Raw genomic sequence first — 25,455 nt, forward strand, 5'->3', positions numbered from 1 at the left:
AAAAGGATTTTCAAAACAATGTTCCAAAATGTGCTTCCACCTAATCACCATGTGAAAAATAATATTGACCGCACTCACCAGATGGAGGTGAGTAATAAGCCTCATAGGATATAAGGGATCCTATAGCCCCTCAGGAGGAACTCAAATCGCCTTCACCCTGCTTAGATACAGCAATCGACTCCACTCTACTTCTCCATGGAATCCTCAATAATGTGCAAGGAAAGAAAGGCTACATAGTGTAATACTGCCACTCAATACCATATAAATCAATAGAATAAGGACACTCACATGTTTCAATAAAATAACAGGCCTTGTTTAATAGCCTCAAAGGCTTCAAAGGAACAAGTTTCCAAATTGTAAATATAGGGATCTCACGCTTTAAGGATCACTGTAGAGGATGACCAGCTTTCCACCTCAAAAATGGCTGCACAAAAGTTGGCGTGCGTTCCAAATACCGGAAGTGACGTAGGCCAAGAAGACAGAACAGAAGTGCATCAATGCATTTCGCCCCACCCACAGGGCGTTTTCAAGACCAAACGATTAGGTGGAAGCACATTTTGGAACATTGTTTTGAAAATCCTTTTGGGAAAATAAGGACTTACCGTATGTTTGAAATATTATATATATATTTTTGCAAAGTAGTGAATGAACTACTTTGAAGTCACTGCGACTTGAAATCGCACAGATATGAATGGTATCCATTGTAAAACATGGGGGGTGACCTGTAATGCGACTTTGGACCACAAAGTCACAGGACAAGTTGCACATGTGTGAATGGGCTCTTAATTACCTAATCATCCTCTGCTCCTCCGGCAGCCAACGCTCTCTACTACACTCTAATGGTGAACTGCCCCTTGGTGTCCTCAGATCCAGTGCAAGGCTATAGACCAGTGGTTCTCAACCTGTGGGTCGCGACCCCTTTGGGGGTCAAACGACCCTTTCACAGGAGTCCCCTAAGACCATCAGAAAACACATATTTCCGATGTGTAAAGAGCAGCTACTGTGTAGAAAGCAGCTGCTGTGTTGAAAGCAGCTACTCTGTTAAAAGCAGCTACTGTGTTGAAAGCAGCAGTATTGGAGGTAAAATGACACTTCATGAATTATAATTACTGGGTAAATAATTTTATGGTTGGGGGTCACCACAACATGAGGAACTGTATTAAAGGGTCAGGGCATTAGGAAGGTTGAGAACCACTGCTATAGACCCTCCACTGTACTTGATGACATCAGAGGAATTGCAACTGCTGGACTGTATGGGAAAAGAAGCTGCGGAGACCAATCAAGAAGAACGGAGAGAAATTCATGATCAGATCAGTAAACCTGCTTTTCCTGTCCCCTAGACCTAAAGGAGCATTTAATCCTCTCAGCCTCACTGCAAGGGTGGATTTTTATTTTCCCTGCAGTTCAAGTTAAAGTATGTAAACCCTCACCTTGTAAAACAACCCATTCAGATTAAAAAAGAAATGAAAAGTAAAACATTTGTGTGTAGATATAAAAAAATGATAAAACTCTTTTTTCCCTCTTCTTTATAAGTGATCACATAATCTCTGTTCTCAGCTGCAAAATAAACTCAGAGAGCTGGTGGAGGAGAAACAGCAGAAAACTGACCTTCCCAATGAATTGCAGTGCAGAGGGGGAACATGTCAGGATAAGTATGCTCATTGGAGGAGAGCAGGCTGAGTTTCCAGTATACTGTATCTAGAGAACTGACCATACTGTGCTCTCATGCCTAGTTTGGTCAGTTTTTTTTATAGGAAAGCAGAGTGACTGGCAGGAAAACTAGGGATTTCACACAAAGGAAGCAATACAAAGAACAGGATACTTCTTTATACATGGCACAGCAGGCACATATCAGGAATATGAAATGTTGGGTTTACATATTATTTAAAAAAAAATGATACCTATTGCCCATAGAAGCTTACAGTCTAATGTCCATATTTGGACAGCACAGCAGCTAAATTGTTAGCACTTCCGCCTGGCAGTACTAAGGTTGGGTAGGAAGTTTCAACGGTGTACCCAGTCAGTTCTCCAGAACTAGCACTTCCGCCTGGCAGTACTAGGGTCGTTGGTTCGAATCCCAGCCACGGCACCACCTGCCTGGTGTTTGCATGTTCTCCCTGTTCCTGCATGGGTTTCCTCCGGGGACTCCGGTTTCCTCCAACACTTTAAAGACATGCTGGTAGGTTAATTGGCTCCTGTATAAATCGGTCCTAGCATGTGTATGTATGAATGTGAGTTAGGGACCTAAAATTGTATGCCCCTTGAGGGTTAGGGACTGATGTGAATGTACAATATATATGTAAAGTGCTGCGTAAATGGACGGTGCTATATAAGTACCTGAAATAAATAATAATATAAATGAATAGATCCTGTGGTCTCTTTGTTAATTCTCCCTATATAGATTTCTACTCAGATGTTTTTGAGATGCTATGGAAATGGAATTACACTGGTCCTTCACTTACTATGCAATGTAGTGGCAAGTATGTACCTAAATACCACAAGGCTTGTACCTTTCACCTATTTACCGTATATACTCGAGTATAAGCCAAGGTACCTAATTTTACCACAAAAAACTGGGAAAAACTATTGACTCGAGTATAAGCCGAGGGTGGGAAATGAGGCACCTACTAGTCAATGTAAAAAATAAAGTGGGAGGAATAGTGCCCCATCATTAGTATCAGTGGGAGGAATAGTGCCCCATCATTGGTGTCAGTGGGAGGAATAGTGCCCCATCATTGGTGTCAGTGGGAGGAATAGTGCCCCATCATTGGTATCAGTGGGAGGAATAGTGCCCCATCATTGGTGTCAGTGGGAGGAATAGTGCCCCATCATTGGTGTCAGTGGGAGGAATAGTGCCCCATCATTAGTATCAGTGGGAGGAATAGTGCCCCATCATTGGTGTCAGTGGGAGGAATAGTGCCCCATCATTAGTATCAGTGGGAGGAATAGTGCCCCATCATTGGTGTCAGTGGGAGGAATAGTGCCCCATCATTGGTATCAGTGGGAGGAATAGTGCCCCATCATTGGTGTCAGTGGGAGGAATAGTGCCCCATCATTGGTGCCAGTGGGAGGAATAGTGCCCCATCATTGGTGTCAGTGGGAGGAATAGTGCCCCATCATTGGTATCAGTGGGAGGAATAGTGCCCCATCATTGGTGTCAGTGGGAGGAATAGTGTCCCATCATTGGTGTCAGTGGGAGGAATAGTGCCCCATCATTGGTATCAGTGGGAGGAATAGTGCCCCATCATTGGTGTCAGTGGGAGGAATAATGCCCCATCATTAGTATCAGTGACACCAATGATGCGGCACTATTCCTCCCACTGACACTTGCTGACCCCTGTTGCAGTATGGTGCTGCTGCAGCCAGCATATGTGGTTGCAGCAGCACCTCTGCACTGCACACTTACCGGCTTTTCCCTCACTCGATTTTCGTGGGTCCGCTCGGCTTCGCCTCCTCGCCCGTGATTGACCGCCTGTGTACCTTTCCTGAGCTACAGTTCTGGCAGCCAATCACCAGTGAGGAGGCGGAGCCGAGCGGCAGGAGTGAGGGAGTGGCCGGAGTGACGGAAGGAGCAGCGCTTCCTGGATGGATCATCGTGGGAGCCAGGTAAGAGACAGCAGCCCTCTGCCCACCCCTGTACGCGCCCCCCTTGACGGAGCCTCGCGCCCCCCCTGGCAGACGTTGACTCGAGTATAAGCCGAGGGGGCCGTTTTTCAGCACAAAAAATGTGCTGAAAAACTCGGCTTATACTCGAGTATATACGGTAACTTTGTTCTTTTTACTCTCTTCCATATACAAGGGCTGTTCTGAAAGTAATACATTATGGGCATAAACTTTTTATTAACTTACATAGGTCATTCAAATTTCACAGAGTAGCTGTTTAACTATAGTAACTGTCCTTTTTCATTGTAGGTAAATAATGGATTCCAAGCAGAAGCAATATGCCATCATTGAGTTCTTGATGAAGGAGGGGTGCAGGCTATCCGACATCCACAGAAAGCTACAGAATGTTTATGGAGATGACACCATTGACAAGTACAATCTGAACAGATGGATGGCGAAGTTTAAATGGTGTCAATCTGTAGCTTTCTGTGGATGTCAGGCAGCCTGCGCCCCCTCCTCCATCAAGAACTCAATAGGGTTGATTTACTAAAACTGAAGAGTGCAAAATCTTGTGCACCTGCGCATAGAAACCAATCCGCTTCCAGGTTTTATTATCGAAGCTTAATTGAACAAGCTGAAGTTAGAAGCTGATTGGCTGCCATGCACAGCTGCCCTAGATTTTACACTCTCCACTTTTAGTAAATTTACCGCAATAACAGCATATTGGTTCTGCTTGGAACCCATTATTTCACAGCAATGAAAAAGAAGAACGACTCATCCCCCGGTGCCCATTAGGAATTGGCACCTGTGGGGAGCGGGTACCTGATTTTGACAAGTACCTGCTTCCACTTCTGCTCTGACTGCCTAGGCAATTGGAAGCAGAATTTCTACACCCCCCCACCCCCCCCCCCCCGCAGTCTTCCAAGACACATGACAGGTCCCAGAAAACTGCGGAACCATTCACAATGCACACACATGTGCAGTGGCCACCCGGCTGTAAACAAGCTGTCACAGCCGAGTGCCCACACTTAAGATGCCGGTGCCGGGGAGCGAGGATGGCCGGTGTACCTGGCTGCGGAGAGCACACTGCAGGATCGAGGGACAGGTGAGCAGCAGTTTTTTTTAAATGTCAGCAGGTTTTTGTAGCTGCTGAGTTTTATTGTGTGAACCTCACACATGAAATATTAGCAAAGCATATCCCTCTATAGTGTGTACTTGTCTCAGTTAAGAGCACTAAGTGTCATTTCTGTGTGTTGCCTCCTTCCTCTGCTATCAGCATGAATCACTTCTGACACGTTTTCCTGACACCAAGAGAAAAGAGGTGACAGGGGAGGGACATCCATCAGATTGACAGCCTAAGCTCTGTTCCTATGGAGCTGTGTGACGGAGGGTGTGTCTCTTCCCTCCAATCAGCTCTCAGAGCTCTCCTCACTGAGCTCTGCAGTGTGTAATTTCAGCTCTTCATCCTGTTTTCTGAGTTTTATAAATTCAGCATTTGAACAGATGTAGAAAAAGAGTAGACTGCAGATAAACAGGTACAACTTATGCAGGAGAATGTGTTTAATCTCTGTGTATACCCTGAGGCCAGTCACTTCACTGGGTATACGCAAGGGTGTACACCCCCTTTTATAAAAAAGTTATGCTCACATTTGCAGTACTTTATGTTCAGTCCTTGTCTTTTTTCTCTAAATTTGACTAAATGAAGAATTAAAAAAAGAACTCGGGTCTAAATAAAAACTGCTTTATAGAGTCTACTGGCAGAACTGTTTAGATCTCTAAATACGATATTGTGAAACTTTTATCTCAGCTTCCAAAGCTGAGAGAGCGCTTATAATGTAAATGAGTCAGCTTCTAAAACCTATCAGAATAATTTGTTGTCTGTGACCATCATGCTTTCAAGTTGACCTGTCATGAAAATTTCCTACTGCACCCGATTTAAAAGGACACATGTCAGCATTACCAAAACAAATTATTATTTTTGTGTTAAAAAAAACACCGCTTTCTGCCAGGAATAAAAAGCTCCATCATCTGACCTAAAGGGAGGCAGTCTGTCTGGTAAACATGCAGCGAGATAAGAGGCTCAGCAAGACAAAACTAGGAAGCCCAGCGAGGACATGTAATAGACAAATACAGCCAGCCCTGTATAAATGTATTACTATACATTATTCATAGAAGCAAGGTTTAATAAAACAAGAAAACAGTTACATTGAAGTTTAGCTCCAAAAACATTTTTTCTCTCCAGCTTTAGTTACATTACTTACCTGTAATGAAGTCCTGTATGTCCCATGCTGTGCAGGCTACTGGATTCTGTAGAGCTCTTCACTGCAGGGCTGCCCTGTCCTCTTCCTGCTGTTGAACTTTCAGCACTGCAGGGATTAACAGCTTCTGGCCTCCAGGCTCAGCTGCACTAAAGATGATCCGATGGCACACGTCCCCACCCCCGCCCCGCTGCCTTCTCTTCCAATGAAAAATGTAAAGCCTTATACACCCAGGGAATTTTTTTTTGTTCCGTTGAACCCAGGAGGCTAGAAATTATCCCAATAAATAAAATGAGTTTGAAAAACAAGAGATCCGTAGGCAGCAAATTGCATGAAGGTCGCCGTACTAACAATGCTTCATTAGTACGCTGATCTCTCCCACTGTGCTATTGTGTTCTGACAGGGGGACCCTGCCCCCATCCCCCCACCAGTCCATGCTCATAGCCCTTTGCATGGAAACACTGATCGGATGCTGGTTTTTCAGCATGCCCGGATTATGAAAGCTGGTTGTTGGACCGGCTTCTGTTGGACAGACTGGCTGTATACAAGGGCCGAATGTCAGCAGATTTCTGTTGAACTGGCCGATTCCGGACAATATTTGGCCTGTGTGTATCAGCCTTTCCTTTACTGACTACACTGCAATCAATCGTGATACAGGCAGTGTAATCAAAAAAATTACAATAAACTGTATTGATATATCGTCCTGATTAAAGACAGCAATATAATATCTAAATAGGAGGATGCTCCAAGTGATGTAATATATCTCAAGTGACAGTCCACCCTGATGTTGATGGACAGATATCTATATCCTGATGTGCATCAAAATAATCAGGTGATGTGCGACCAATGGAAAGATTGCCCACTCACCGGAAGCGCAATCTTAATGCGTATAGGTCAAGTATGCCAGAAGCAGAGGTTCCCTTTAAGGTACAGCCTGGGACTGGATCCTCTCCTCGGCACAGATCTGCACACAGTTACTCTATCATGGAGCCATTGTGAGCCGGATCCCAGGTATTCTACCAGGACCAGAGAGGGGGGAGCCTGTTTGACCAGATCCTACCACAGCATATCCAGTTGAGGGCAAGGTTGAGGGACATCTCTAGCACCCACATCTGTAAAGGAGAGGATCCACTCCCAGGCTGTACCTTAAAGGGAACCTCACATCACCGGATTATTTTGATGCACATCGGGATATAGATATCTGTCCATCAACATCAGGGCGGACTGTCACGGTCATTTGAGATATATTACATCACTTGGAGCATCCTCCTATTTAGATATTATATTGCTGTCTTTAATCAGGACGATATATCAATACAGTTTATTGTATATTATCTGCACTTTATACATTGTAGAGCGTGGCACTCGTTTTTATATTGTCTGATTTGTTAAGGTTTGTGGTTCCTTTTCAGTGCGCAGCTGCTATCGTAAGCGCTCGCTTGATTCTTTATTGTTCTAATCAAAAAAATTGCTTTTCTCAATGGAGGAGGAGAAGGCAGAGGGGGGTGCAGGGGACATGGCCACTTCGAATGATCTTATGTCCTCAGTCACACCGGTGCGACTTGTCATGCGATTTGATCATTTCAAATCACATCAAAAGTCGCACCCTATTGTCTGCATTGGAAGCGGTCATATCTGTGCAATCCCAACTCCATCAGAGTCGCACTGATTTTGAAAGTATTTCATGTGCTACTTTTTTCAACTTTAGGTGCGGCTTACGTAGACATCTGTACATGAAGTCGCACATGAAGTCAGACTGAATACAAGCGAAGGAAAAATGTCACCAGCACACCAAGGATCACCAATATGGGTCCAAAGGTTTTAATGAACGATCACAAAGGATCCAGCAAGGCCTTGCTCTAACTATGTGATCGTTCATTAAAACCTTTGGACCCATATTGGCGATCCTCGGTGTGCTGGTGACATTTTACCTTGCTGATTTTGTTCGGTTCCAGCCAACGGTCGCTGCAGCACCCACTTATACACACCGCCATTTTTAACGCAGGAACGTGTGCATTTGGAATTCAAGCGAAGTCACACGATTTCAAAGTCAGATTTGGTGTGACCGAAGACTTAGAGCAGCTGAGCCTGGAGACCTAAAGCTGTTAACCCCCACAGCGCCAGAAGTTCAGCAGCAGGAAGAGGACAGGGCAGCTCTGTAGCGAAGAGTTCCACAGAATTCAGCAACTTGAACATCATAAGGCACACTTCGTTATAGGTAAGTAAAAAAAGAGAGGAAAAAAGTTTGTTCTTTTAGCTAAGCTTCAGTTTAACTAAATAATCTTGTTTTAATAAATCTTGCTTTCATGACTAATGTAAAGTAATATATATACAGTGAGTAGAGAAAATAATCTTTAAAATAATCACATTTTGTTGCTTCGCAGCCTGAAATGAAGACAGACACAGTTTTTGTTTTATCCAACTGTATTTACTCAGTGCAATGTATAACGTCCAAGTGAAAGATATAACACTAACATGTCAGAAAAAATTTTTAAAAATTCAAAAACATTTTTGCTGAGTTGGAAAAAGGATCACCCTCCTCCTAAAAATGACTTGTAAGCTCAATCAGGTGTAGCTAATCACCTTCTCAATGGCACACAAAGCCATTTGACTTTCAATTGAGATCAGCTAGGGCCATTTTGATTAGCTCAGCATGAAAAGAGCTTTCCTGGAGCATTTCAGTCCCTGAGTATTTACTCAGTGCAACTTGCAACATCCAAGTGCAAAATAGAGCACCATGTTCAAAAACAGAATCACTGATTTGGAAAAAGAATCACCCCCCCCTAAAAATGACTTGTAAACTCAATCTGGTGTAGCTAATCACCTTCTCAATGGCACACAAAGCCATTTGACTTTCAGCTGTGATCATTTAGATTAGCTTTGCATGAAAAGAGCTTTTCTGGAGCATTTCAGTCCCTGATAGTGCAACAGAAGCAAACAATCAACTATGGGTGGCAAGTCACTGTCAAAAGATCTGCAGGATAAAGATCATTTCAGGCTGCAAAGCTACAAAATGTGATTATTTTTAAAGAGGGGGGTTGATCCTTTCCTATACCCACTGTATACAGGGCTGGCTGTTGTTGCCTATTACATGTCCTCACTGGGCTTCCTATTTTTGTCTTGCTGAGCCTCTTATCTCGCTGCATGTTTACCAGACAGACTGCCTCCCTTTAGGTCAGATGATGGAGCTTTTAATTCATGGCAGAAAGTGGTATTTTTTTAATCATTTGTTTTGGTAATGCTGACATGTGTCCTTTTAAATCAGGTGCAGTAGGAAATGTTCATGACAGGTCAACTTGAAAGCATGATGGTCACAGACAACAAATTATTCTGATAGGTTTTAGAAGCTGACTCATTTGCATTATAACCGCTCTCTCAGCTTTGGAAACAGATACAATTTTCACAAGATCATATCTAGAGATCTAAACAGTTCTGCCAGTAGACTCTATAAAGCAGTTTTTAGTTAGATCAGAGTTCTTTTTTTAATTCTTCATTTAGTCAAATTTTTGAGAAAAAGAACAAGGACTGTACCTAAAGTAATGCAAAAGTGGGCATAACTTTTTTTTTAAGGGGGTGTACACCCTTGCGTAAATCCAGTGAAGTGACTGGCCTCAGGGTATACACAAAGATTAAACAAATCCTCCTGCAAAGTTGTACCTGTTTATCTGCAGTCTACTCTAAATGTTTTCTTGTTTTATGAAACCTTGCTTCTATGAATAAAGTATAGTAATACATTTATACAGGGCTGGCTGTATTTGTCTATTACATGTCCTCGCTGGGCTTCCTAGTTTTGTCTTGCTGAGCCTCTTATCTCGCTGCATGTTTACCAGACAGACTGCCTCCCTTTAGGTCAGATGAGGGAGCTTTTTATTCATGGCAGAAAGTGGTATTTTTTTTAATAATTTGTTTTGGTAATGCTGACATGTGCCCTTTTAAATCGGGTGCAGTAGGAAATTTTCATGACAGGTCAACTTTAAAGCATGATGGTCACAGACAACAAATTATTCTGATAGGTTTTAGAAGCTGACTCATCTGCATAATAGCAGCTCTCTCAGCTTTGGAAACTGAGATAACATTTTCAAAATATCATATTTAGAAGTCTAAACAGTTCTACCGGTAGACCAGTGTTTCTCAACCTTTTTTCAGTCAAGACACCCTTTAAAATTATGTACAGCTCCCGAGCACCCTTTAAAACTATGGACAGTCTTGAGGCACCCCATTCTAAAATGGGGTGCCTCAAGACTGTCCACCATTTTAAAAGGACACCCCTTTCTAAAATGTGAAAAGTATTCTAATAGTTTTAAATAACGCAGCAACATCTACACATGTAGGACACCCAACATTAGAGGGGATTTATTCTTCCATATAGTAACTCTTCCTCTATAGTAAATCTTCCTCTATAGTAACTCTTCCTCTATAGTAACTCTTCCTCTATAGTATCTCTTCCTCTATAGTATCTCTTCCTCTATAGTAACTCCTCCTCTATAGTATCTCTTCCTCTATAGTAACTCCTCCTCTATAGTAACTCCTCCTCTATAGTAACTCCTCCTCTATAGTAACTCCTCCTCTATAGTAACTCTTCCTCTATAGTAACTCTTCCTCTATAGCAGTGGTTCTCAACCTTCCTAATGCCGCATCCCTTTAACACAGTTTTTTATGTTGCGGTGACCCCCAACCATAAAATTATTTACCCAGTAATTATAATTCATGAAGTGTCGTTTTTACCTCCAATACTGCTTCTTTCAACACAGTAGCTGCTTTTAACAGAGTAGCTGCTTTCAACACAGCAGCTGCTTTCTACAAAGTAGCTGCTCTTTACACATCGGAAATATGTGTTTTCTGATGGTCTTAGGGGACCCCTGTGAAAAGGTCGTTCGACCCCCAAAGGGGTCGCGACCCACAGGTTGAGAACCACTGCTCTATAGTAACTCTTCCTCTATAGTAACTCTTCCTCTCCTTTTCCATTGCAGGTAAATAATGGATTCCAAGCAGAAGCAATGTGCCGTCATTGAGTTCTTGATGAAGGAGGGGTGCAGACTGTCCGACATTCATAGAAAGCTACAGAATGACACCATTTAACCACCTTCCGCCCGCCCTATAGTACAAAGACGGGCGCAAGGTGGTTCTCTCGTTTCTGATAGGACGCCATATGACGTCCTACCATTCTCACTGCGCATGCGCGGCTCACGGAGCGCGGCAATCGCCGGTGCGCTGTGTTCCCTCGGACAAAGCGGATCACGGAAAGAGCCGATGATGTCGGTTCGGTCATGTGATCAGCTGTGTCCAATCACAGCTGATCACATGTAAACACGGAAATGCCGGTTATCGGCATTTCTCTCCTCTGGAGCTGTCACGCTGACAGCTCAAGAGGAGAGGAGAGCCGGTAATCGGCTTTCCGCGGAGGAGACATGTACACTGATCATCAGGGCACTGATGATCAGTGTGCCCTGATGATCAGTGTGGCCCCAGAAGTGCCACGTGCCAGTGCCCATCAGTGCCACGTATCAGTGCATACCAGTGCACATTAATGCCACATATCAGTGCCAATCTGAGCTGCCTTTCAGTGTCACCCCTTCAGTGCCAGTCAGTGCCACCTATCAATGCCAATCAGTGCCACCTATCAGTGCCAGTCAGTGCCACCTATCAGTGCTGCCAATCAGTGCCAGTCAGTGCCACCTAACAGTGCCAGTCAGTTCCGCCTATCAGTGCCAGTCAGTGCTGCCTATCAGTGCCATATATCAGTGTCATGTATCAGTGCTGCCTTTCAGTGCCCATCAGTGATGCCTGTCAATGCCCATCAGTGCAACCTACCAGTGCCTCTTCATCTGTGCCCATCAGTGCCACCTATCAGTGTCCATCAGTGCAGCCTACCAGTGCCCATAACTGCAGCCTCATTAGCGCACATCAGTGAAGGAGAAAAATCACTTATTTACAAAACTGTATAACAAAAACTAAGAAAAAGATTTTTTTTCTTCAAAATTTTCAGTGGTTTTTGGTTTGTTTAAGAAAAAAAAAAACCAGAGGTTTAAATACCACCAAAAGAAAGCTCTATCTGTCTCAAAAAAATTGTAAAAATTTCATATGGGTACAGTGTTGCATGACCGCGCAATTGTCATTCAAAGTGTGACAGTGCTGAAAGCTGGAAATTGGCCTGGGGAGGAAGGGGGTATAAGTGCCCTGTAGGCTAGCGGTTAAACTTCTTCCTCCATCTGTGCCTATTGCTCTGGTCAATGGTGCCATCTCTGTAAACATTCTGTAGCCTTCTAAGGATGATGGATAGAGAAAGAATTAGTTTTTTACTAAACTTCAGCTTTAAAGTGAACCTGAAGGCTAAAGTGACAGGTTGACATGACAGCCCAGCTATCACCCTACTGACCACTGTGCTCGTCCATAGTCCTGTTCACATAACAGAGTTCTGTGTTAAAAGCCCCGAGAAAGCTGTGTGCTGGAATTTACATAGGGCTAATGATCACCCCCCACGCCCATGTGACTATGGTTGGGCCTAATTTGACTGGCTGCTCTGGTACTGAGCATTGCATCATGGGAGAAAATGGAGAAGGTCACATACATGGAGGTACCTTGCAAATTCCTAGGATTCGGGTAAGCAAATAAAGTAGCGTGACAGTGTGGCAAAGGGGAAAATATCAGATGAAGGGGGAAACCTTTTGGGGGGAGAAGGGAACAAGTACTTGGTTTTGACAGGTACTCGCTCCCACTTCTGGCTCAATTCAAGATCTGAGCCGGTAGTTTGGTCCCCCTCCTTCCCCTTGAAGACCTCTGGGACACTTCACAGGTCCCAGAGGACTGCAGCCCATTCACAAAGCGCAGCGCGGTTTGCGCATGCACAGTAGGAGACCGGTTGTGAATCCGCAAGGCTTTCCTTAGTCAAGATGGTGGCACCAGCACCCAATAGCTGACTGAAGAAGCGTCTCGGGGTGAGGACACCGCTGGATCCCTGGACAGTATTTGTAGCTTCTGACTTTTAATTTTTGGGAGGGGGAGCTAGAACACTGCTTTGGGCAGATCCCATTCATGTTTATCCCACACAAAAGAAAAAAATGACTCTTCCTCTTCAACCACTTGGAGACCACCCACCCGCAGTGTATTGCGGACAGGCAGTCCACAGAGGCAAAGCGACGCACCCGTATGTTACTGCCTGTTCCTGGGTTTCGGAGTGTACACAACGGGAGCCTGTCAGCAAGTCCCAACCAATGATTCACAGCCGGGACCTGTTGATCAGCTGTGTACAATTGCACCCATGAGCTCTGTGTTGACAATCAACACAGGGATCTGTACAGAGGGAATGGTTTCTGCAAAGAAGGGATGAGAAACTAAGAGATCTCTTAGTAAAAAGCAGCACACTTTACACATAATTAGGCACACATTTAACCCCTTGATTGCCCTAGATGTTAACCCATTACCAGCCAGTGTCATTAGTACAGTGACAGTTTATAGTATTATTACTGAAATAATGTCAATTGTGATGTCAGTGGAAGTTAGACAGTTCCCCCCAGCATCAGTTAGTGTCAGATTGCCAGCTGCACTATCACGGTCCCATTATAAGTCGCTGGTCACCACCATTAATAGTTTAAATAAATTCCAGTATCTTGGTCATAAAGGGGGTAAAGAACTGTGTTGTGTGTTTTTCCACCCTCATATCTGACATCTATGGTGTGTTCAGGAAGAATAGATGTCACACATAGCTCCTAGCTTTTTTTTATTATTATTTTTACCCATGGATGCTTGTTAGAGGCATGAGAACCCCATATTTTTTTACCTTTCCCAATGCAATGCAGTTTTTTTTCTCCCTGCAATTAGTACACATGTAAATAATGCTTAGTAGAATTCTGTTTTAATTGTCAAATGGCCAGAACACCACTGGCTACAGAGCTGACCTAAATCTAGCTCTCCGACTCTATTACGGGTCAAAACAACCCATTAAGATTTGCTGTGTCTAATTAGTGAGTAGCAGTGAGCCTCAGTTCCATGCAACCACCAAGATCTCACGTAGAATGACAATATATTCCGTCTCAGAGTCTGGCTCCGGTGTTTGTTATTCAGTTCACACTATCCTCTGCCCTAAATAACAAAGAGCAGCGGAGAAAGCGGCCACTAGCAGTCGATAGAATTCAGCAATCATACCTAATGACAAAGAAAACAAACAAGAACAATGATACGCGGTGACAAATGCTGAACAAATGAGTCCTAACTAATCTGATTTTTCAGCTGAAGCTATCCTAAGAACTACCCCAGTGTGGGTTATTGATACCTAGCATTTATTTTTACAATAAACAGCAGATCAAACACCAAAAAGACCTGGATGACTCGCAGCTTAAAATGCTTCCAACAAAACAGATCTACGAACAGTCTTTTCAGTTTTGTTTGTCAGTAGGTTTTGTTTTTATTTATTTTATTATTTCAGCAGTTTTCGTTTTCACTAATCATGCCTAACTAACCAAACTGTCCAGATGGGAATCTTAGTTAGTATCTTTTCTATACATAAAATTAAGGGGAGAGTCCACCCAATCTTCCTATTTTAGTTATAGGCGAAGCATGGTGGTCTGAATCAGCTCCTGGCTTCTTATGCATTGGAATGCTCCAACCGTGAGTTCTCCCTGCCATAAATCCTGGCTCTGTTCCTGTGCCCTGGGGGAGTTCTAAGAGCTCTCATCCAACTTTGCACATTCTAGCACAGCCATTTTAAACCAGGCTTTCATGGAAACCCTAAGGTTCCTCCAGGGGTTGCTGGAGGTTCATAGGGTTTCAGGTTGTGAGCGCTGCCTTTCTGCTGTCCATCTCTTTTCACAAATTCCTGGATTCCCTGAATGCTCTACAGCAGGGTTTCTCAACCAGGGTTCCATAGAACCCTAGGCTTCCTCCAGAGGTTGCTAAGGGTTCCTTGAACAATGAGCAATTTCTGCCTCTCTGATAACTTCCCACTGACACTATTGTTCTTTTTAGCTATCTGTAAGGGGGTATGACCACGAGTGTAAGGAACATTCTTCCCATTGACCATCATACTAATGTATCATGAGTTGTAGATATTTTAATTATTGACAGATGTTCCCTGGAACCTGAAAGTTATTTCAAGGGTTCCTCTGTGTAGAAAAGGTTGAGAAAGGCTGCTTTACAGCTTCTTCTCTGCTGTTCACTTTCAATTTCTAAGGATAGCATATCCCATCAGCTGTGGCTGATTGACCTTCTATTTGATGGTGCCTGCACAGTCCCAGGATCAATGCCACTTGGCAAAGCCAGCAGCACAACCCTAATGATCTTTTTTTTGTGCATTCTTTATTTACAAACATATTTTCTTTTCTTTTAGGGATCAATAAAAAAACAAACAGAAGGTCACATATCAATGAAAAAATAAATATATCAAAAATAGCACAGCAGCAAAAACATTGTGTAGGTGTTAAAAGAATCGGGGTGTAAAAACAAACAGGACTGAGCCCCGGGATCCATACACCGTAGAACACAGTTCAAAGACAAGAGCCATATGCATGTAGCTGCATACGCATATGAACAGCACAACGGCTACCTGCAACAGCACCACTTGGTAAAGGACACTTTTCACGTCTTTGAAGGGAGGGGGAGAAGGCACCGTTGCAGTTTTCCACAACGAGCGGCACATCAATCAGGTGTTGGGACTACTGAAGAGGAAGATGAAAGAAAGAGCGCACAAACCTTGCGCATTACCTCAATAAATAGTGACTAATTTTATTAATAAGGAAATATACTCACAAAGTGATGGTATAACAGGCATAAGTAACCATAATCCAAACAGGGTTACAGGTAAATTGAAAAGAGGGGGGGGGGATGAAGGCTAACGCGTTTCGAAGGGTGCTCCCTTCTTCATCAGAGCTGATAAAAAAAACAAATGCAAATACAGATTCCCCTCAAACTATTTACATGAATCATGATGGTATAACAGGTGGCGATACTGTTATATGAGCATAGCAATACACATGAAAATACTCATGGTAATACGTATAGTGATGATAATAATAATAATAACAACAAAAATCTCATACAGAAAAGGTGCATAAATAGAAAACATACAAAAAAAAAAAAAAAAAGGGAAAACATTTTTTTTATATATAGAGAGAATCCATAGAATAAACATGTATACATATATATGTAAACGCAAAAGCACAATTGCTATTTAAAATTTAAAGACAGGATGCGTTCATTTTATTATGTGTAGTATAAAATAGTGTATGTTATTATAAAAGATACCTGGGTTGAGCAGATAGAGACTAAAATAGCCTTTAAATAGCAATTGTGCTTTTGCATTTACATATATATGTATACATGTTTATTCTATGGATTCTCTCTATATATAAAAAAATGTTTTCCCTTTTGTTTTTTTTTTGTACGTTTTCTATATATGCACCTTTTCTGTATGAGATTTTTGACATTATTATTATTATTATTATCACTATACGTATTACCATGAGTATTTTCATGTGTATTGCTATGCTCATCTAACAGTATCGCCACCTGTTATACCACCATGATTCATGTAAATAGTTTGAGGGGAATCTGTATTTGTTTTTTTTTATCAGCTCTGATGAAGAAGGGAGCACCCTTCGAAATGCGTTAGCATTCATCCCCCCCCACCCTCTTTTCGATTTACCTGTAACCCTGTTTGGATTATGGTTACTTATGCCTGTTATACCATCACTTTGTGAGTATATTTCCTTATTAATAAAATTAGTCACTATTTATTGAGGTAATGCGCAAGGTTTGTGCACTCTTTCTTTCATCTTCCTCTACAGTTTTATTAAGCTTCCCCAGCTTCATGTTAGAGCTGCACAACCTCTGATCACCAGCGGATGAACACACAACACGCTGCTTGTCACTAACGCCTGTTTGATCTGAGTCTTTGAGGGCAGGAGATAATGGATCTTTGGTGACTGCGTTGGGACTGCTGATTTCTTATACACGTTAACCCTCATTGGAGTATGGTGTAGAAGAAAGAAAGAAGGTGTGTAAGGAACATGGGTGTATGTACATTTTTGGACAATAGCATGGACTTGTTTCCTGAAGGGCAGAGCATGAGCAAAATATATGTAGCTGATCTCTCTTTTCGGAATCACAACGCCAACATCTTTCAGAAACACCTGGATACATTCAGTGTAAAACCATAGGGTTGTGATACCCTCTAGTCATGATTTTGTATCCAGATTCCAGGTACCTATTGCTAATGGCGGATTTGTAGGACAAGGTGAGGATTTTCTTTAGGAGACAGATACAGGTTAAAATCTTTCTCCCACACCTCCAAACCAGGAGGTCTCTGCGAGCAGAAGTTTATATGTAAAGGAAATAGAATGCCAAAGCTTGGGTGCAATGGTAGGGTGGGTAAGGAAGGACTCCATGGCAGCACCTCCAGAGGCGCAGATGAGAGCCCACTCTGCTCAATGGCGTCCGTGTTGCTGTCCATTTACACTCACTTGCCCTCCAATTCGATCCGCTCAGATGAAGAGGGAAGGATCTCCTTTCAGAATGAAGGTAGATGGGTGGAAACAGACACAAGTCGGTTTACACCTGCCTGTCCATAGGAATGCATGGTGGACCTTCTGATTAGGTCCGTCTGAAAATCTGACAGGTGGACCTGACTGGATCACCCATGTGAAAGAGGCCTAAAGCAGAAAGCTTAAAAAAAAAAAGAGGCGGAAATGCACGCCAATGTGAAATTTGGGGAAAGAGTGAAAAGGTCTACTTTAAAAAGTGCACATCCATTGGCCAATAGGGGTAAGGTGGATGGTCCAATCAGGTCCGCCTGCAAAACTGACAGGCGGACCTGATCAGACACTTTGTATGAAAGGGGCCTTACAGTCACCTAGAGAAATTGAGCTCTATCAACTTTGAAATATCAGTTTTGTATGAACTGACTCTATAACTAGCACCAGTTTTTTTAGCTCATCTATTAGAAGGATTGAGTGGCCATCTTGCTAAGGCACGAACGTTGTGCAAGTTAAATATAAAAAAAAATATTAGCTCATTAAGGTTGACAGACATGAATTTATTCATCAGTGGGAGCGACGCATACAAAGAAACTATCAAAAAAGAAATACTCAGAATCCTCTGACAGAAGTGGCCATTGCCTAACTTATGAGATGCATACTTGTTATACTGCACCATTTTCACTCACCGTGAAGCTAGAACTCCATTAATACTCTCTAAGATACTCTCTATTAGCTTGAGAAAGAGAATCTTCCACCTAAATGGGTTTACAGGTATTATAAGGACCAGTCTAAGGAAAAGTAGGGTTCTATAGAATGGGTTGCTCAACAGGGTCCCGGTCATCAGCTTTTAGTTTTTATATAATACAATGAAGTAGTAATCTTTGATTCCAACTACGCAAGTGATGGTAAGGTTCTAAGGTCTCCTAGTTGCCACTACAGGTGTGCTGTTTATCCTCATCAGTTGTCTACATACTGCTCTTCAGTGTCAGCTGTTGTAAAATCTAGATGTAGCCATGTACAAGGTTCTGATTTTTCCATTAGGAATAATAAGACCTAGCAAAATTGTTTGCACACTCAATAAACACATCCATTTGACAGCCCATCAAGTACATATGGCCTCGGCTTATCTCAGATTAGTTGACAATGCACACCAGTAATCATCTGATGATCTCCTCAACTGCCCAATCAACTCCTCAGAGTTGGCACTTGACTGCTGCAAAATTTTATGCCCATATGCAGTTAGACTGTTGAAGAAGAAGCCTTCAGACTGTGCAATACCATTAATTCTGTACATGGATACCATAAAACGGCAGGAGGAGGTCTCATAACATAGATATTTTATTGATATCTATAAGAGATATGAGATCTGCCCATCATTGTCATCTGCATCGCCAAACATGCCACAATTTTTACCTCCACTTGGGTGACATTTTATTTCATTGCACATGCAGTATGTCTTTTTCTATCAGACTGTGAAAATGTAATGACCTTTCATCGATCACAGAGATCTGCCAACATGCTGAAATCTCTCTGTGAGAGATAACAGTATGGTTTTATGCTTGTTATCACTCACACATCAGTTGTTGACTGAGCATGCAGCAAACAATGGTTTGCTAACCACTTGTGTGTATTGAGCTGTTAGGCACAATGCACCCTTTAAGCCCCAGGGAGCCAAGGTGGTAAGCTGGCCATACACGGTTAGCATTTTGTTACAAAATGCTCATCTTCAAATCATGCATTTGATTTTCTACTAGTTAATGGGAACAAATCAACAAACGTAGTAATGAGAAAAATCAATGGGAATGTTTCTCATTTTTTATTTTAATATATGTAATTCTAACTGTTAACATGGTCCTCAGTTGGGAAACATCACATTGAGTTGAATGTACACATGCTAGGAAAAGTATTATCTGGAACTAGAACTTTTGTGGTAAACATAATTGTTCTTTTTTTTTTAATCATTTCTTTTTATCCATTTTAAATACAGTGCAAAAACATTTTACAAAAGCAATAAAAACATTGAAAGAAAACTCATACATGACACAGAAGGTAGGGGATTAACAAACATACAAGAAGGTGTATTCCTAAATCTCTGTTTTATTATAACAACTCTGTTCATTCCCCTTATAAAAAAAAACAGAAGATAAGAAGGAAATCCCCTAATTTTAAAATGGAGGTGTTGGACAAAAAAATGGAATCACAAAGTTTGCAGGTGTGAAAGTGAAAACATGTTTCGCATTGAAAGCGGAAGTGAGGTGGGAAGCCGCACTTTCTGAGCTTCAAAAAGGGTAGCTTGTTGGTGCCGCTTAGCTGGTGCCTCTGTGACTGATGGTGTCGTGAGGTACAGGATCAAAGGCTATGACGGCATAGACAGTTTCCGGAAAAACGTTGTCTGATAAGCATAACTGCGGTCCACATGGTCAACTGACCGATAGAGACTAAAGGGCATTGCACAGAATTGTGACCCGGAATAAAAAAACAACTGCTACTATCAGGGATGCGGGTGTGACCAGAAGTGTGTGGACTGACACAGGGAAACGTAGGCTTCAGATATAGTAAATAATATAATTTATTAAGACTAAGAATACAAATTCAGTGCAAAACTAAACATAACACAGTGCAAACAAACTGAACCAAACCTCCAACAGATAACAAACATACGATACAAGAGTAGTCAGGCAGGCCGGGTCGGTAGCAAACGGGCAAACGGAGTACCAGGAGCAGGCGGGAGAGTGGTCAGGACTATCCGATGTCAGTACAGGCAGAGTTCAGGCAGCGTCTGGACAGCAGAAACAGGATCAGGAACCCAGGGTCAAGCAAACAGTACAACAAGGCACAGACTGCAGGTCTGGCCATCCCTTAAATACACCACCTGCAATCAGCCCCAGGTGATGGCTAATTGCCAAAGTGAGCCTCTGGTTGTTGAGAGCACCCGCTGGCCAGCCCTGGTACTGCAGCCCACAAGGCAGGTGAGTCCCACCACTATTGGCAAGTCCATTCCTGACAGCTACAAAAGTGACTGTACAGCTCAATCTCAGTCCTGTGAAGATTGAGATTAAGCTCTGCAGTCACTTTTATATATTTATTATATTTCAGGTACTTATATAGCGCCGTCAATTTACGCAGCGCTTTACATATATATTGTACATTCACATCAGTCCCTAACCCTCAAGGGGTGTACAATCTAAGGTTTCCTATGCCGGGTCACAATCCTGTACAATGTTCTGTTGTCTCTATGATCATTGAGTGCCAACCAATGATTGACCACTGGCACCCACTGTTCGGTGAGGAGGAAGACAAGGCAGATCTCTGTCAATGTAAACAATACAGAGCTCTGCCCTGTCAGTGGGAATGTGCCGGTTTTTGTTTCCCCGCAAAGCAGGAAATAAAAAACAGCACTTCCCTTAGTGAAAGCACCCCACAGTACACACACATAAACACTGGTTAGGCACAGATTTAACCATTTGAACATCCTAGATGTTTAGCCCCTTCCCAGCCAGTGTCATTAGTACAGTGAGAGTGTATATTTTTAGCACTGATCACTGTATTAGTGTCACTGGTTCCCAAAAAGTGTCAAACCTGTCAGGGTCAGATTGCCTGCCATACTAATGCAAGTCGCTGATCGCCGCCATTTCTAGTATAAAAATAAAAAAATTAAGAAAATTTCCAGTAGATACCACAGTTTGTAGACGCTGTAATCAATCAATACGTGCTTATTGGGATTTTTTTTACCAAAAATATGTAGCAGAATACTGCCTAAATTTATGAAGAAATTTTTTTTTTTTTTTTAAAGTTTGGTCTTTTTTCATGTGCAAAAAAAACCCCCAAAGGTGAGCAAATACCACCAAAAGAAAGCTCTATTTGTGTGAAAAATTATATAAATTTAATTTGTGTACAGCATTGTAAGATTGCGCAATTGTCAGCTAAAGTAACGCAGTGCCAAAAAGCAAAAAATGGCCTGGTCATGAAGGGGGGTAAATCTTCCGGAGGCCAAGTGGTTAAAGCTTAAAGCCCAAAATTAACTTTCAGTCTAAATCAACTAAATACAATCCAGATGCATCAAAACAAAAAAGTGTGCAAAGTCATGTTAGTATTTTTTAGAAAGCAGCCACATTGTTTAGCCTGTTTCCCTGCAAGCATGCTATATAGAAGGACCCTCTTTGTGTAAAAAAAACAGGTCTCATTGCAGAAGTGTGTCATCTCCCTCACCCCCCCCCTACTGCGTCAGAGATAAAGCTCTCCAATAAGATTTGCCGATGGTTGAGCTTGGACCCCACAGGGAGTGCCTCACCTCTGCAGAGACGCCGCTGCGTCCATACACAGAGCATTAGTCTTTGTCTACAGCATGCTGTCAATAGACAGGCTTTTCTACTCAGCATATGCTACATAGTTGCATAGTTAGTCTGGCTGAAAAAAAGACAAAAGTCAATCCAGTTCAACCATAGAAAAAAAAAGTTATAATCCTACACCCACAGTTGATCCAGAGGAAGGCAAAAAAAAACCCAGCAAAGCATGATCCAATTTGCTCCTGCTGGGAAAAAAATTCCTTCCTGATCCCTGCTTTGTAAATATGGCTGCTTTGTAAATATAATATGAACAATAAGGACTAGTTTACACGTGTGGTCAGGGGGCAGTAAAAATTGACGGTTGAGCTGTGGTTTTACTGCCTCCTTTAAGCCACTGTGTTTACGGCTTATCCCATTCCTGGAACAAAATTAAGTCGAGCTGAATGCTGCTAAGCCATTCACAGGAAGCCTTAAATTGTATTACCACTTGCCTACAGGGCACTTATACCCCCTTCCTGCCCAGGCCAATTTTCAGCTTTCAGTGCTGTCGCATTTTGAATGACAATTGCGCGGGCATGCAACACTGCACCCATATGAAATTTTTATAATTTTTTTCACAAAAATAGAGCTTTTTTTGGTGGTATGTACTCGCCGCTGGGTGTTTCATTTTTTGCGCTATAAACAAAAAAAAGAGCAAAAATTTTGAAAAAGAAAAGTTTTTCTTTTTATTATAAACTTTTGCAAACAGGTAACTTTTCTCCTTCACTGATGTGCGTTGATGAGGCTGCACTGATGGGCACTGATAGGCAGCACTGATGAGGTGGTACTGATATGCAACAATGATGGGCACTGATAGGCGACACTGATAGGCATCACTGATAGGCGGCACTGATACACAACAATGTTGGGCACTGATAGGCGACACTGATGGGTGGCACTGACTGGCAGCACTGCTGGGCAATGACTGGTAGCACTGCTGGGCAGCACTGATGAGCGGCACTGGTGGGTGCCACTGCTGGGCACAGGTGGGTGGCACTGAAGGGCACAGGTGGGTAGCACTACTGGGCACTTGTGGGTGGCAGTGCTGGGCACAGATGGGTGGCAGTGCTGGGCACTGATCATCAGGGCACTGATCATTAGTGCCCTGATGATCGGTGCCGATCCATCCTCTGACAATTGCCAGTTATCGGCAGTACTTTCCTCAAGTGCAGCCGGTAACCGGCAAATGCCTTTACCATTAATCTGCTGGGTCATTGGACATGGTTGATCACGTGGTAAAAGGCCGCTGTGATTGGTCTTTTACCACATCACGTGATCAGCTGTGTCCGTAGGACACAGCGATCACGGAGATCTCCGGGTGTGCGCCCCCGGAGGCGCGCGGCAGGGTGTGTTCTGGGAGGACGTCATATGACACCCTCCCAGAACTGGCCGGCCGCAGTGAAGCTGTCATTCGGATATGTGCGGTCGGCAAGTGGTTAATAAACACAAGGCTTCCATTGATTGGCTGAGGTGGAGAGATAGGTCAATGACATCAAGATCTCCACCTCAGCCAGTTAGAGGAAGCCTTGTATTAATTAATCAAAAAAGGCTTCCAGTGAACAGCTGGACTCCATTTGTTCCGGAAACAGGAAGAAAATGTACTACAACACAGTAGTGAATACTGTATAAAGGTTATGCTACATACAGTTTATACAGCGGTGACTACAGAGCTTGGTCCAAATGAACTACAGTTAGGTCCATATATTTTTGGACACAGGCACAATTTTAGTTTTTTTCAAGTATTTACTAAAACTTACTCAAGCTATAGTTATATAATGAATATGGGCTGAAAGTGCACACTCTTAAAACACACTTTAATTTGAGGGTATTTACATCCAAACTGGATGGAATTACAGCTCTTAAGAGTAGCCATCCCCCTTTTTAAGGAACTGTGAGGGACCGCCGAGCGGCACCACTAGCACTCCACTGGTCAGGCGTGCCCAGAGCGCGGAGTCTAAGCCCCAGGGTACTTGTTCACCAGGGCCCCTGATGGTGGGGATGGACTTGTAGTACCCCGAGACCAGGTCGCCTCTACTGAGCACACCTGTCAGTGGTAGGGGTGTTCGCCAGGGGTTCCAACCAGAGAGAGCCAGATGTGAGGAGGTCGGGTGAGCCCGATGGGATGGATGGATGGATGGCTGAGCAAGTGCGTAGTCAGACAGGCCGAGTCGGTAAGGTAGAGGACGGTAAGGTACAAGGGAGCAGGCAGAGAATCGTCGGGTCACACGCCAGGTCAGCAACAGGAGATCAGATCTAATAAGGGGCATCCAGGGAGAGAGGTCAGGCAAGCAGGGGTCTGGGCAGGAGAAGTCAGCAAGGTCAAGAGCAATCCGGGTCAATAACTTACTAGGCACAGGTACAGGAACACAGGAAGCAGGTAAGACCAGAAGGCAACGAAATGACAGCTCAGGGACCTTTAAATATCCCGCCCTGCGCTGCCATTGGTGCCCAGCGGGCGGCCGCGGCTTCTACTGCGCATGCGCGAGCTCGAACGCCGCGGCCGGCCCGGACCTAGTGCCCGTGTACTAGGTGGAGCAGTGCGCCTGCGCCGGGACCATCGCGGCAGGGATCGAGGAGATCCCTGACAGGAACCAAAAGTAATTAGACAATTGAATCAAAAGCTGTTTCCTGGCCAGGTGTGGGCTACTCCATTATTTCGTCATCAATTAAGAAGGTAAAAGGTCTGGGGTTGATTCTAAGTGTGGTATTTGCATTTGGAATTTAATACTGTGAACCTACATCATGCGTTCAAAGGAGCTGTCCATGCAAGTGAAACAGGCCCTGATAAGGCTTCAAAAATGAAACAAATCCAGATAGCAGCACCATTAGGAGTGGCCAAAACAACAGTTTGGTACATTCCGAGGAAAGAAGAACACACTGGGGAGCTCAGCAACATAAAAAGGCATGGACGTCCATGGAAGACAACAGTGGTGGATGATTGCAGGATCCTCTCTATGGTAAATAAAAACCCATTCACAACATCCAGAGAAGTGAAGGACACTCTACAGGAGATGGGCGTATCATTGTCAAAGTCTACAATCAAGAGAAGACTTTACGAGATAATACAGAAGGTTCACCACAAGGTGCAGACCATTCAAAAGCCTGAAAAATAGAAAAGCCAGATTAGACTTTGCCAAAAAAAATCTAAAAAATCCAAACCAGTCCTGGAAAAGCATTCTTTGGATGGACGAAACTAAGATTAATCTGTACCAGAACGACGGGAAGAAAAAAGTGTAGAGAAGGCTTGGAACAGCTCATGATCCAAAGCACGCAACGTCATCTGTAAAACATGGTGGAGGCAGTGTGATGCATGGGCATGCGTGGCTTCCAGTGGCACTGGGTCATTGGTGTTTATTAATGATGTGACAGAAGACAGAAGCAGCTGGATGAATGCTGCAGTGTTTAGAGATATACTGTCAGACTGGATTCAGCCAAATGCAGCAAAGTTGATTGGACGGCGCTTCACAGTACAGATGGACAATGATCCAAAACACACTGCAAAAGCAACGCAGGAGCTTTTGAAGGAAAAGAAGTAGAATATTCTGCAATGGCCAAGTCAATCACCCGATCTCACCCTAACTGAGCATGCATTTCACTTGCTGAAGGCAAAACTAAAGGCAGAAAGACCCACAAACAAAAAACAACTGAAGACAGCTGCAGTTAGAGCCTGACAAAGCATCAGAAAGGAAACTCTGTCTCTGGTAATGTCCATGGGTTCCAGACTTCAAGCAGTCATTGCCAGTAAAGGATTCTCAACAAAATATTAAAAATTAACATTTTATTTATGATTATATTCATTTG

The 25,455-nt window shown here is 43.1% G+C and overlaps 1 protein-coding gene across 3 annotated transcripts in view; it reads right to left on the minus strand.

Annotated features, from left to right (window-relative positions):
* ASB3 (ankyrin repeat and SOCS box containing 3) overlaps positions 1 to 25,455 on the minus strand; it is a 279,122-nt gene that overhangs the window by 69,518 nt on the left and 184,149 nt on the right. The gene's annotated exons all lie outside the window — the stretch shown is intronic.

This window comes from Staurois parvus, unplaced genomic scaffold (genome assembly GCF_062004578.1).
Source record: "Staurois parvus isolate SC_StPar_1 unplaced genomic scaffold, SC_StPar_1.0 ptg000169l, whole genome shotgun sequence".
In the NCBI taxonomy this organism is placed as follows: domain Eukaryota; kingdom Metazoa; phylum Chordata; class Amphibia; order Anura; family Ranidae; genus Staurois; species Staurois parvus.